This window comes from Phoca vitulina, unplaced genomic scaffold (assembly GCF_004348235.1).
Source record: "Phoca vitulina isolate PV1807 unplaced genomic scaffold, GSC_HSeal_1.0 scaffold44, whole genome shotgun sequence".
NCBI lineage: Eukaryota > Metazoa > Chordata > Mammalia > Carnivora > Phocidae > Phoca > Phoca vitulina.
The window spans coordinates 9,578,048-9,591,461 of record NW_022589747.1 but is presented as its reverse complement, the minus strand read 5'-3'; the positions used below and the strand labels follow the sequence as shown (position 1 = coordinate 9,591,461).

General features: G+C 34.0%; 1 protein-coding gene across 16 annotated transcripts in view; it reads right to left on the bottom strand.

Moving 5' to 3' along the window:
* Positions 1-13,414, bottom strand: part of LOC116648530 (cytochrome c oxidase assembly factor 1 homolog) — a 131,120-nt gene that overhangs the window by 38,375 nt on the left and 79,331 nt on the right. For 5 of the 16 annotated variants that reach the window (XR_004302537.1, XR_004302538.1, XM_032430547.1 and 2 more), the window contains exon 1: positions 9,381-9,971. The exons of 5 other annotated variants lie outside the window; for them this stretch is intronic. The gene's annotated coding sequence lies outside the window, so the exon portion shown is untranslated. Of the gene's footprint in view, positions 1-9,380; positions 9,972-13,414 lie in introns of those variants that run through there. 6 more of the 16 variants (XM_032430553.1, XM_032430551.1, XM_032430550.1 and 3 more) reach the window with 2 other exon arrangements.

The following is a 13,414-nucleotide window of genomic DNA, read 5'->3' as shown; positions in this document are numbered from 1 at the left end:
TGTAGAAATTAAACAACACACTCCTGCAGAACAAATGGGTGGTAATAATAATAAAAAAAAAAATTAACTTGAAACAAATAAAAAAGTAAACATAACAATGAATCATGGAACACTACATCAAAAATTAATGATGTAACGTATGGTGATTAACATAACATAAAGAAAGAAAAAGTAAACATAACATACTACATTTATGGAATGCAGCAAAAGCAGTTGTAATTGGGAGGTTTATAGCAATAAATGCTATATTAAGAAAAAGCTCCCAAATAAACAACCTAACTGTATACCTCAAGGAATTACAAGAAGAACAAAGCCCATGTTAGCAGAAGGAAAGAAATAACAAAGATCAGAGCAGAAATAAATGAAATTGAAACAAATATAACAATAGAAAGGCACAACAAAACTACAAGCTGGTTTCTCTACGAGGTAAACAAAATTGACAAAACTTTAGCAGAATAACCAACAAAAAGAGAAGACTCAAATAAATAAAACTAGAAATGCAAGAGGAAACACTACAACTGATACTACAGAAATATATATGATCATAAAGACTTCCACGAACAATTATATACCAAAAAATTATACTATAAAAGAAATAAAATTTCCTAGAAGCACATAATCTACCAAGAATGAATCAGAAAAAAAAAAAAAAAATCTGAATAGACCCATTATGAGTAGAGATTGAATAAGCAATCAAAAACCTCCCAAAACGGAAAACCCCAGGACCAGATGGCTTAACTGGCAAATTCTACCAGAAAGAAAGAAAAATTAATGTCAACCCTTCTCAAACTCTTCCAAAAAACTGAAGAGGAGGGAACACTTCAAATCTCATTCTATAAAGCCAGTATTACCGTGATTCCAAAGCCACATAAGGGTACTACAAGAAAACTGTAGACCAATACCCCAATGAATAAACATGCAATAATTCTCAGCAAAATATTAGCAAACTGAATTTAAGAACATGTTAAATGGATTATACACTATGACCAAGAAGGATTTATCCCTGGATGCAAGGATGGATTCAGCATATGAAAATCAGGAAGTATAATACATCACATTAGTGGATGAAAGATAAAAGTCACATGATCATATCAATAGATGTAGAAGAAGCATTTCACAAAATACAACATCTTTTCATGATAAAAATGCTCAACAGATTGGTTATAGAAAGCACACACCTCAACATAATAAAGGCCATATACAACAAACCCACAGCTACCATCATACTCAAAAGTGAAAAACAGAAAGCTTTTCTTCTAAGATCAGGAACAAGACAAGGATACCCACTATAACCAGTCATATTCTACATATTACTAGGAGACCAAAACAGAACAATTAGGCAGGAAAAGGAAATAAAAAGCATCCAAGTCAAAAAAGAAGAAGTAAAATTGTTGTTATTTGCAGATAACATGATTTTTTTATATAGAAAACTGCGAAGATTCAACCCCAAAACTGCTGGAACTAGTTAAAAATTCAGTGAGTTTCAGGGTATAAAATCAACACAGAAAACCAGTTACATTTCGCACTAATAATTAAACAACCAAAAAAAAAAAAAAAACCTATCCCATTAATAATAGCTTTAAAAAAAACAAAATACCAAAAAATAAATTTAGCAAAGACGGGAAAGAGCTATAAAATGAAAACTGTAAGACTTTCTTAAAAGAAATCAAAGAAGAAACAAATGGAAAGACATCCCATATTCATGAACTGAAATAATATCATTAATTGTCCATACTACACAAAGCCATCTATACATTCAACTTAATCACTATCAAAATCCCAATGGCATTCTTCACAGAAACAGAAAACACAATCTTAAAATTTGTGTGGAAATGCATAAGACCTTGAATAGTCAAAGCAATCCTGAGAAAGAAGAACAAAAACAGAGGAATTATATTTCCTGATTTTGAACTGTATTACAGATCTATAGTAACTAAAACAATATGGTTTGGTATAAAAATAGACACATAGACCAAGAAAATAGAACAGAGAGCCAAGAATTAATACCCAACATATAGAGTCAAATAATATACTATAAGGGAGCCAAGAACACTCAATGGAGAAAGTATAGTCTCTTCAACAAATATTGCTGAGAAAACTGGATAAACACAGCAGAACAATGAAACTGGACTCCTAATTTATAAAACTCAAAAAAATTGACTCAAAATATATCAAAGACTGAAACATAAGACTTGATACCACAAAACGCCCAGAAAAAAACATAGGGAAATAGCTCCTTGACATGGGTCTTGGAAATGGTTTTTTGCATGTGATACCAAAAGCAAAACAACAAAACCAAAAATCAACAAGTTGGACTATATCAAACTTAAAAGCTTCTGGACAGCAAAAGAAACAATCAATAAAATGAAAAGGCAATCTACATAATGGCAGGAAATTTTTGCAAACAGCAGAATACACATTATTCTCAAATGCACATGGAACATTCTCAAGGATAATTTGTATGTGAGGCCACAAAATGAGTCTCAATAAATTTAAGAAGATGGATGAAATAATACATCTTTTCCAACAACAATGGTATGAAGCTAGAAATCAATTACAAAGAAAAAACAAAAACATGTGGAGATTAAACAACACTATCAACAATCAATGGGTCAATGAAATCAAACAGGAAATAAAAAAATATCTTGAGACAAATGAAAATGAAAACACATTTCAAAATCTATGGAACACAAAAAAGCAGTTCTAACAGGGAAATTTATAATGATACAGCCCTTACCCACCTAAAGAAACAAGAAAATCTCTAATAAATAATCAACTTTATACCTAAAGAATGAAAAAAAAAGGAGAAAAAACAAAGCACAAAGTTAGTAGAGGGAAGGAAATAATAAAGATTAGAGTGTAAATAAATGAAATAGAGAAGACTGATGAAACTAAGAGCTGATTCTTTGAAAAGATAAAACTGATAACCCTTTAGCCAACTCATCAAGAAAACGAGTGGTTCCAAATAAATAACATGAGAAAAGAAAGTTATAATTGATACCACAGAAATACAAAGGATCAAAAGAGACTACTATGAAGAGTTATATGCCAACACATTGGAAAACCTAGAAGAAATGGATAAATTCCTTGAAACATACAAACTTCCATGTCTGAATCATTAAGAATTAGAAAATCTGAATAGATTGGTAATTAAATTGAATCAATAATTAAAAAACAAAACAAAACAATCAAAAACCTCCCAGCAAACAAGTCTAGGACCAGACAGCTTCACAGGTAAATTCTACCAAACATTTAAAGAAAAGTTAATAACTATCCTTCTCAAACTATTCCAAAAAATTTAAGAAGGAATGCTTCTAAATACATTCTATGAGGCCAGCATTACCCTGATACTAACCCAGACAAAAACACTACAAAAAAAGAAAATTACAGACCAATATCCCTGATGAACACAGATGCAAAAATCCTCAACAAAATATAAGCAAAATGAATTTAAAAAATACATCAAAAGCATTATATACCATGATCAAGTGGGATTTATTCCAGGGATGCAAGGACAGTTCAATATCCACAAATCAATCAATGTAATTCACCCCACTACCAAAATGAAAGACAAAAACCATACAATCATCTCAATAGATGCAGACAAAACAGCATTTGACAAAATTCAACATAAATTTATGATAAAAACTCTCAACAAAGTGGGTATAGAGGAAACATGCCTCAGCATAATAAAGGCAATATATGACAAACACACAGCTAATATCATACTGCTCAGTGAAAATCTGAACATTCTTCCTATAAGATGGGGAAGTCTCCTCAATAAATGGTGTTGGGAAAACTGGGCTGTTAAATGCAAAAGAATGAAACTGGACTATTTTCTTATACCATACACATAAATAAACCCCAAATGGATTAAAGACCTGATATCATAAAACTCCTAGAAGAAAATACAGTAGTTAACTCTTTGACATTGATCTTAGCAACATTTTTTCAGATATGTCTCCTCAGGCAAGAACATTAAAAGGGACTACATTAAATTAAAAAGTTTATTGCACAGCAAAAGAAATCATCAACAAAATGAAAAAGCAACCTATTTGCAAATGATATATCTGATAAGGAATTAACATCCAAAATATATTTAAAAAACTCATACATCCCAATATTAAAAAAAAAAAAATCCAATTAAAAAATGGGCAGTGGACCTGAATAGACATTTTTCCAAAGACATGGAGATGGCCTACAGACCCATAAAACAATACCCAACATCACTAATCATCAGGGAAATGCAAATCAAAACCTCAATGAGATATCACCTCACACCAGTCAGGATGGCTATCATCAAATAAGCAAATAAATAACAAGTGTTGGTGAGAATGTGGAGAAAAGAGACACACATGGACTGTTGGTGAGAATGTAAACTGGTGCAGCCACTATGGAAAACTGTATGGAGGTTCCTCAAAAAATTAAAAGTAGAAAATACCATACAATCCAGCAATTCCTCTTCTGGGTATTTATCCAAAGAAAATGAAAACACTAATGCAACAAGACACAGGCATCCCTATGTTCACTGTAGCATTATTTACAATGGCAGCAACCTAGGTCCACTGATGGATAAATAGGTAAAGAAGATGTGGTAAATTTACACAACAGAACATTACTCAGCCATAAAAAGGAATGAAATCTTGCCATTCACAACAATATGAACTGACCTAGAGGGTGTTATGCTAAGTGAAATAAGTCAGACAGAGAAAGACAAATGCTGTATGATTTCATTTATATGTAGAATCCAAAGAACGAAACAAATGAACAAACAAAACAGAAACACACTCATAGAGAAAAAAATGGTGTTTGCTGGAGTGGGGGAGGGGTGGTGGTGGTGGTGACAGACCAAATTGGTGAAGAAGATTAAGAGGTACAATATTCCAGTTATAAAATAAACACAGGAAGTAATGTACAGCATAGGGAATATAGTTAATATTGTAAGAACTCTATACTGACAGACGGTAACGAGATATTGTAGTGACCATTTTGTAATGTATATAAATAGTAAATCACTGTTATACACCTGAACTAGTACAACACTGTATGTCAATTATTCTTCAATAAAAATATAAATCCTAAAAAGTTAAATTAAATTTAAAAAATAAGGTAAAATAATAAAAATTTAAAAGGCAAAAAAAAAAAGAAGATAAAATTAAGGACAGTAGTATTTCTGATGGGGAGGTAAAATTTTACCTCTACCATCTTAGAGTCTCCAGCTGGGCCTGAGAATTAAACTGACTAGTTAAAAGACAGATTAACAGGAGAAAAGCATACAAATCTTATAAAATAACTAAGATATATGGCAAACATAAAGGAAAATAGGAATTATTTTAACAAGGTCTCTTTGTACAGAGTACTCAGTCTCAACTCCTGACTTTGGTGATGTCTGCTCCCTGCATAGGGAGGGCATCTTTCATTTGGAAGGTCAGAGCACCCTTCTTTGTACCTGCTGTTTTTCCAGTGCCTTTAGCTAAAAATAATCCTTATGCCAGAGTGGCATATTCTTAGCTGGCATATTCTGCCACTCTTCAATAGTATTCTAGGTTCTCACATTGTTCTTACATTAGGTGATCCATTCATAGAAATCCGTAACTTATATATGTGATACATAGGTTCTTTTGCATGTATTTTAATGTATATGAAAAACACATCTTTAAAATATAAAACAGGGGAGCCTGGGTGGCTCAATCGGTTAAGCGGCTGCCTTCGGCTCAGGTCATGATCCTGGGATCCTGGGATCGAGCCCCGCATCGGGCTCCCTCCTCCACGGGGAGCCTGCTTCTCCCTCTGCCTCTCTCTCGCTCATGAATAAAAAATAAAAATCTTTAAAAATAAAAATATAAAATAATACTATATTACCTCTGAGCCAAACATATAATAAATGTCCAAGAAATATTAACTATATTCAATGTGAGGGGAAAGTTCCTACATAATAGTAGAATTCAATCATGGTCTCTATAAAATAGGACCTATTTTTTAAGGATAAAAAGGAACCTGAGGAAATGGATAAAAATGTTCAGAACTTCTAGGTGATGAGAGGCAGAGTTAACTTTTTCTGGATCTTCATATTTATCTGTACTTTCAAATCTTCTGCATTAAGCATGCTTAAATTACTAAGAGTGACAACAGAACCAAACAGAATAGTCAATAAATACAATGTCTCATGCACATTATGCACTTAAATATCTGTCATAATATAAAGAAAAATAAATATCTCATTTTTTAAATATTATCAAACTACTAAATGGCTTTGCTGCACCATTTTATCCCAGCAAAGTCACTCGAAGACCAAGACAGGATATATTCTAAAGGTCCCTTGTGCGCCTCTGCATGGCTTATTAAGAGTTTAGCTAATTCCTCATTTGGTTAGTTAGCATATCCCAAAGATACTGCAGAAACACAGCAGTCGGACTACATACCTACTCAATTCTTCATTTAATCTCTCTGGGCCTATGAACTGTAAAGCCCCAACAGTTCTGCTATAAAGAATAATGGAAATATCATAAAAACAATCTGTAATCTGTAAAGGGCAAGGCAGTTGAGAGCTGCTCGTGTCATCCTATACATCTGAGTATCTTGGGGGTATAATCAGGTTTGTAACCCCAGTGACTATCAAAGAGTTTCTGAAACAAAAAAGACGTTCAATAATGGCTTCTTAAATAGAATTTTTAAACGTGCCTTCCTCCTCCCCCACCCAATGGTAGCTCTATCACTTCTGTTTTATAGATTATAAACCTCCAACGACTAAGATGGTTTTTGATAAAAATCAAAACTGTTGTTAAAATTCAGCTCTGGGTAAGCTTTTCTTCTGTCTCATGTGTGTTATATCTTCCTAACAATACTCTGTGTTTACCCACAAGTAGAAACTGTATTAACTTGTTTTGGGTTCAGCATAATACAATGTTTGGCAAATTAAGCATTTTAATACACAACAGGGATTCTTTATTTCTTGTTCCAAAAGTGAAAGCTCAATAGCTTTCAGGAAGAGTTGGCAGAAATTATCCTAAATACATAAAACTGCTGGTGATACTCCCGTAGGCAATTTGATGATAAGCCACTCTTTGTGTTATAAAAGAATGAACATAGCAACATGCTTTGTTCATAATTTCAGCCTGACGTAATCCTAAAGTTGAAGTGTATGATTTGTGACAAATGGACCTGAGTCAAGGACAAGATTTCCTTGATGAATAGGCTTTACTGAGTTAGTCACAGAGGGAGTAAATATACACAATTCAGTAATAGGGCTTATCTTCAGGATTTTTAAGGGCAGGCTTCCCATGACCACTCACATTCCAACCCAGTCCATGCTTTCCATAGCTGAACCATGGCATAAGTATTAGGCATTTTCTAAACTGCTGATAAACTGATGGAGTTGCTTGGTTGAAGGTAATTTTAAAGGTTAAAGGTTATAGGCCAAGTTTATTTTTCAACAGATATTACACTTTGTTTTTCTTCAACACCGTTTACACAAGAGTAGCCCTTCATATTTTTTTCTTCTCCAACACACATGCCACATGACATTTAAATGCACAAATACATGCCAGGCTATAGAGTAAGTAAGTGCATTCACAGTAACACCATCTCCTCCTCCCCATGCTCAAGGAAACAAGTCGAAAAACTATTATAAAATTAAGTGTAAGTCTACCCTAATTTGTATTGTAAAAGTAAACTAATGACAAACTTAATCCAATTCCTAGATTTAACAAATTACCTGCTAAATATCTCATGACCATTCACTACTCTGAATTATAGGGGGATGATGTCACACGGGGAAAGTTAATTACACATGGGGGGGCAGGGAGTGCTACTGGTACACAGTTCAAGAGAATTTACCTGAAAAATCTTATCAAGGAATCTTACAATGAATTTGAATAAAGCCAGATGCTAATCAGTGGCTCACTTTTACCACTAGAATAAAATAATTAATGTACTGCTCTGCTGATTCCTTAATATTAAAAGCCCTTTAACAGATTTCTAAAACTTGCTATATTTCATGTTCATATGGGAACCTACAATTCTAAGAACATGTTTCCAGAACCTTTTTTGGTGGGAGTTGGGAGGAACCACTCAAAACAGACAGTAATTCTTTCTACCACATGTACTTTATCAAAACTTACTGCTAATTCCTCTGCCAATTTCAAAGGGTTTGGGAAGACTCGAGTGGACCTGAGGGAACTGGAGAATCAGGCTAATCTAGAGACCGTCCAACGTTAAATCTTTCAGAATCAGATCCTTAGCACAAAGCGAGACAAACGCAAGGTGCAAACAGACTCAGTGGACTAAACACCTCACCCTTCGTTAGACACCAAGGAAGACTGATGTTTCCAAGTGGTAGAGTTATTACTTGGGTTGTGAACAAATACCTCCCCATTAACAGTTCCTTAGAACACTATTCTAGAAACTTCCGGTTTTACTAAAGAATTTCCATTAAAACTGGTTATTTTTTGTTAAAAATAATAAAATCAGTATTGTCAAAGAAGTGTTGGTTGATACAAAGGGAAATTAAGAATGGCTTCTCTCTAGTTTGTTTTATTCACTAGTTGAAGTTATGAAAACACAGCTATAATATATTTGTGGTTTATTTAGAGAAACATTCTGGCAAATTAGCAGTAAGTGTTACTTATTTGGAAATACTGATGTAACAGTAATTTTAAAAAACAAAAACTACTTCAAGAATTCAAGTCAAATTTTCATTCTGAATAAAATTTCAATTAACACAAACAATTTGGGCTAGACTATTACAACATCCAAGCAGTAGGGAGACATTTAATGAATAAACTTCCCTGTTAACACTTTGCCTAAGTAGACTTTTTCAGAGATACTGTGTTCTGGCTACATGAGGCTGGCTTTGTTTCCTTCAATAAATTAGAGAAGGGAAAAAGGGGCAGGGAATGTGACAATCACACTTAATCCACAGCAGGCTGCCATCTGCCACTTTTCGTCCTTTGCTGGCTCATTGATTATTCATGAATTCACTACCTGAAAAGTGCTATATTTATCTTTACAGCCACAAAGCTGTCAATTCAGTTTCAAGCAAGCCTGTCTTTGTTTTCAATGAAATGCAGTTTGCACAGAAAAAGACCTCGTGTATATGACACCGCCCTGTGCTATAATACAAATATTAAAAAAAAAACAAACACTGATATAAGTGAGTTTCCATGTCCCAGCCTGAGCCTTATTATTGTTTTTTTTAAGACTGTCACATCAAAAGAAAAATGAAGCAGTCTCAGCTTTTAGAGCCTCTGGCCTCTACGGATTTCCACAAAGGCCCTGAATCCTGCTCCCTGTATTTTGTTATCAATGGTCTTACTGTTTCCTTTTCTTTTATTCTTTTATACATGCTTGTTTCTGGCAAATTTACTCTGCTATTAACTTACCTGCTTAAAGCTACCTGAGTTCCAAGCACTGCTTCCCTGGGATGCATTACATCAGCTCTAGCTCAAAATCTGTCCTAGAGTTTCCTTTTCCCAGACAGTCATCTCCATGAAAGATTTCACAGGTCATTCAAATTTCAACTTGTTTGCCAGCATCTAAAGAAGATATATTTTTAAAAAGTTATAAAAAGAGACACTCAGCTTTTATCACAACCAGACAAGAAGATAGGGAAAACAAGCTTGCCTAAAGACATTTTAAATGCTTCCTTGATGGCTGTAAGCTTAAAACTATCACCACAAATCCATCATATTTTTCTGGAGGGAGAAAGATCAGAGGGAGAAGATAAATTAAAAATATACTTGCATCCTAAAAATTCCTTGACTAGCCTGAAGAATTAAAAAGCAAAGTGAAATCTACACTCCAAAATTACTGTCATTTAAAAGTTTGATAATAAATAATGCCAAAAATGTAAATTCAATTTAACTTTCCCTAGGTGTGCTCAACAATAATTTTGACATGAAAATTCAAAACAGGGGTGCCTGGGTGGCTCAGTCAGTTAAGTGTCTGTCTTTGACTCAGGTCATGATCCCAGTGTCCTGGGATCAAGCCCCACGTGACACTTTATGCTCAGCGGAAAGCCTGCTTCTCCCTCTCTCTCTGCCTGCCGCTCCCCCTGCTTGTGCTCTCTCTCTCTCTCTCTCTTTCTCTGTCAAATAAATGAATAAAGATATTTTTAAAAAAAAGAAAGTTCAAAACATGTGATAAAGGTTAAGAGTTAGTGACTGAGGGAAAAGACATAATCCGAAGTAAAAATAGCACTTCATAAATAGTTCCAACACGTGATGCATTCTTCCATGTTTTATTTCAATTTATCTTGTGAGGATCCCCAAACTTAAAAATTTCTTTATAATTCAAGAATGCTGTGATTAAGACCTATACCTCCATTAACAGAAAAATGAAGCAGAAAGAGCCCTTATACTTCAGAACTCCACCATGATGTAGGACTAGTCATCAAATTCCTAAAGTTATTAAAGCATGAGATCAATGTTTACACCTAAGAAAACAAAAGAAAAAAAAAAAGGTTCAAATACAGGTTGAATGTTTTCATGATTTAAAAAAAAATTTTAATTGCAGAGACTTATTCATGTCAGTGTATAATTGTTTAATAGGATTATCTGTTCCCAGAAGTTCCTAGCTTATTTGCTCTTGACCCAATGCATCACCCTTTGTTCAGTCATCCAGAATAAAAACTTGGGCCTCTTCTAGCACCCTGTTTTCATTAGTCAGGACTAGGTAGAGCTGCATATAGCCATCTACAACAAGAACAAAAACAGATATAGGGGCGCCTGGGTGGCTCAGTCGTTAAGCGTCTGCCTTCAGCTCAGGTCATGATCCCGGGGTCCTGGGATTGAGCCCCGCATCAGGCTCCCTGCTCCGCGGGAAGCCTGCTTCTCCCTCCCCCACTCCCCCTACTTGTGTTCCCTCTCTCACTGTGTCTCTCTCTCAAATAAATAAAATCTTAAAAAAAAAAAAAAGCAGTATGCCTAATAAAGAGTTCAAAGGAATGGTCATATGGACACTCACTGGACTTCAGAGAAGAGTGGGTGAACTCTGAGAATTCAACAAAGAGAATACCTAAAAAAGAGCCAATCAGAACCAAAGAATACAATAACTAAAATGAAAAATACACTAGAGGGAATCAACAGCAGCTTAAAGGATGAAGAAGAATGGATAAGTGATCTGGAAGGCAGGGTTCACCTCTGTGACAACATCAAGAATAGTAACATTCATATTTATTGGGGTCCCAGAAGGAGAGGAGAGAGAGAAGAGGCAGAAAATTTATTTGAAGAAATAGTATATGACAACTTTCCTAATCTAGGGAAGGAAAGAGACATCCAGGTCCAGGAAGTAGAGAGAGACTCAAATAAGAAGAGCCCAAGGAGGTCAACACCAAAACTCGTAATAGTTAAAATGACAAAAATTAAAGATAAAGAGAGAATCTAAACACCAGCCAGAGAAAAGAAAATACATACAAGGGAAACCTCATAAGGCTATCAGGCAAATTTTCAGAAGAAACACTGCAGTCCAGAAGAAAGTAGCACAATATATTCAAAACATTGAAAGGAAAAAAAAAACTTCAGCCAAAAAATGCTACCTGCCACAGATATCATTCAGAACTGAAGAAGAAATAAAAGACTTTCCCAAATAAACAAAAGTTAAAAGTGAATTCATCATCACTACACAGCCCTAACAAGAGATGTTAAAGGGAATTCTTTAAGTGGAAAGAAAAGTCCATAACTATAAATAAGAAAATTATGAAAGGAAGAAATTTCAGTGGTAAAAGCAAATACATAGTAAAAGTACCAACCACTTGCAAAATTAGTATTAAGGTTAAATCAAAAAAGTAAAATCAATTATATCTACAAATATTAGTAAAGGGATACACAAAATTAAAAAGTATAAAATATTACATCATATACATAAAACATGGAGGGGGGAATAAAAATATAGGGCTTCTAGAATGTATTCAAACTTAAGCAACCATCAACTTAATATAGACTGCTATATGCACAAGATGTTATATATGACCTTCATGGTAACCTCAAACCAAAAACCTATACTACAGACACAAAAATAAAGAGAAACAAATCCAAGCATTAACACTAAAGAAATCCATCAAACACAGGGAAGAGAGCAAGAGACGAAGAAAGGAACAGAGAAGAACTACAAGACCAACCAGAAAACAATTAACAAAATGGAAATAAGTACAAACCTATCAATAATTACTTTAAATCTAAATGGACCATACACTCTAATCAAAATACATGGGGTAACTGAATGGGTAAAAAAAACAAGATCCATTTATAAGCTTCCTGCCTACAAGATACTCACTTCAGACCTAAAGGCATATACAAATTAAAAGTGAAGGGATGGATATTCCATGCAAATAGAACAACAAAATGCTGGGATAGCAATACTCACATCAAACAAAATAAACTGTAAAACAAAGACTGCAACAAGAGACAAAAAAGTTCATAACATTAACGATAAAGGAATCAATTCAATAAGAGGATATTACAACTGTAACTATCTCTGCACCCAACATAGGAGCACCTAAATATATAATCCATGTGTTAACAGATAAAAAGGAAGAAACTGGCAGTAATCCGATAACAGTAAGGGATGTTAACACCCCACTTACATTAGGGATAGATCATTCAGATAGTAACACATTAAGGAAACAGTGGCTTTGAATGATATATTAAACCAGTTGGGGTTAACAGATAATAAAGAATATCCCATCCCGAAATAGCAGAATACACAGTCTTTAAGGTAAACATGGAACATGTTAGGCCATAAACCAAATCTCAATTAATTCAAGATGACTGAAATCATATCAAGCATCTTTTCCAACAATAGTATTTAGCTAAAAATCAATTACTAGGAAAAAGCTGGAAGAAACACAAACACATGTGGGCTAAATAAAATGTTACTAAACAGCCAATGGGTTCACAAAGAAATAGAGGAAATCAAAAAATACCTGGAGTCAAATGAAAATGGAAACACTATAGTTCAAAATCTTTGAGATGCAGCAAAAGCAGTTAGTTCTAAGAGGGAATTTTACAGCAATATAGGCCTACCTCAAGAAACAAGAAGAATCTCAAATAAACAATCTAACCTCACACCTAAAGAACTAAAAAAGAAAAAACAAAGCCCAAAGCTAGTAGAGGGAAGAAAATAATAAAGATCGGAGTGGAAACTAATGAAACAGAGACTTAAAAAACAACAGAAAAGATCAATGAGACTAAAAGCTAGTTCTCTGGAAAAGATAAACAAAATTGATAAACATTTAGCCAGACTCAGCAAGTAAAAAGAGAGGACTCAATAAATAAAATCAGAAATAAAAGAGGAGAAATTACAACTGACACCAGAGAAATACAAAGGATTATAAGAGATTACTATGAAAAATTATATGCCAATAAATTGGACAACCTGGAAGAAATGAATCAATTCCTAGAAACATAAAATCTTCCAA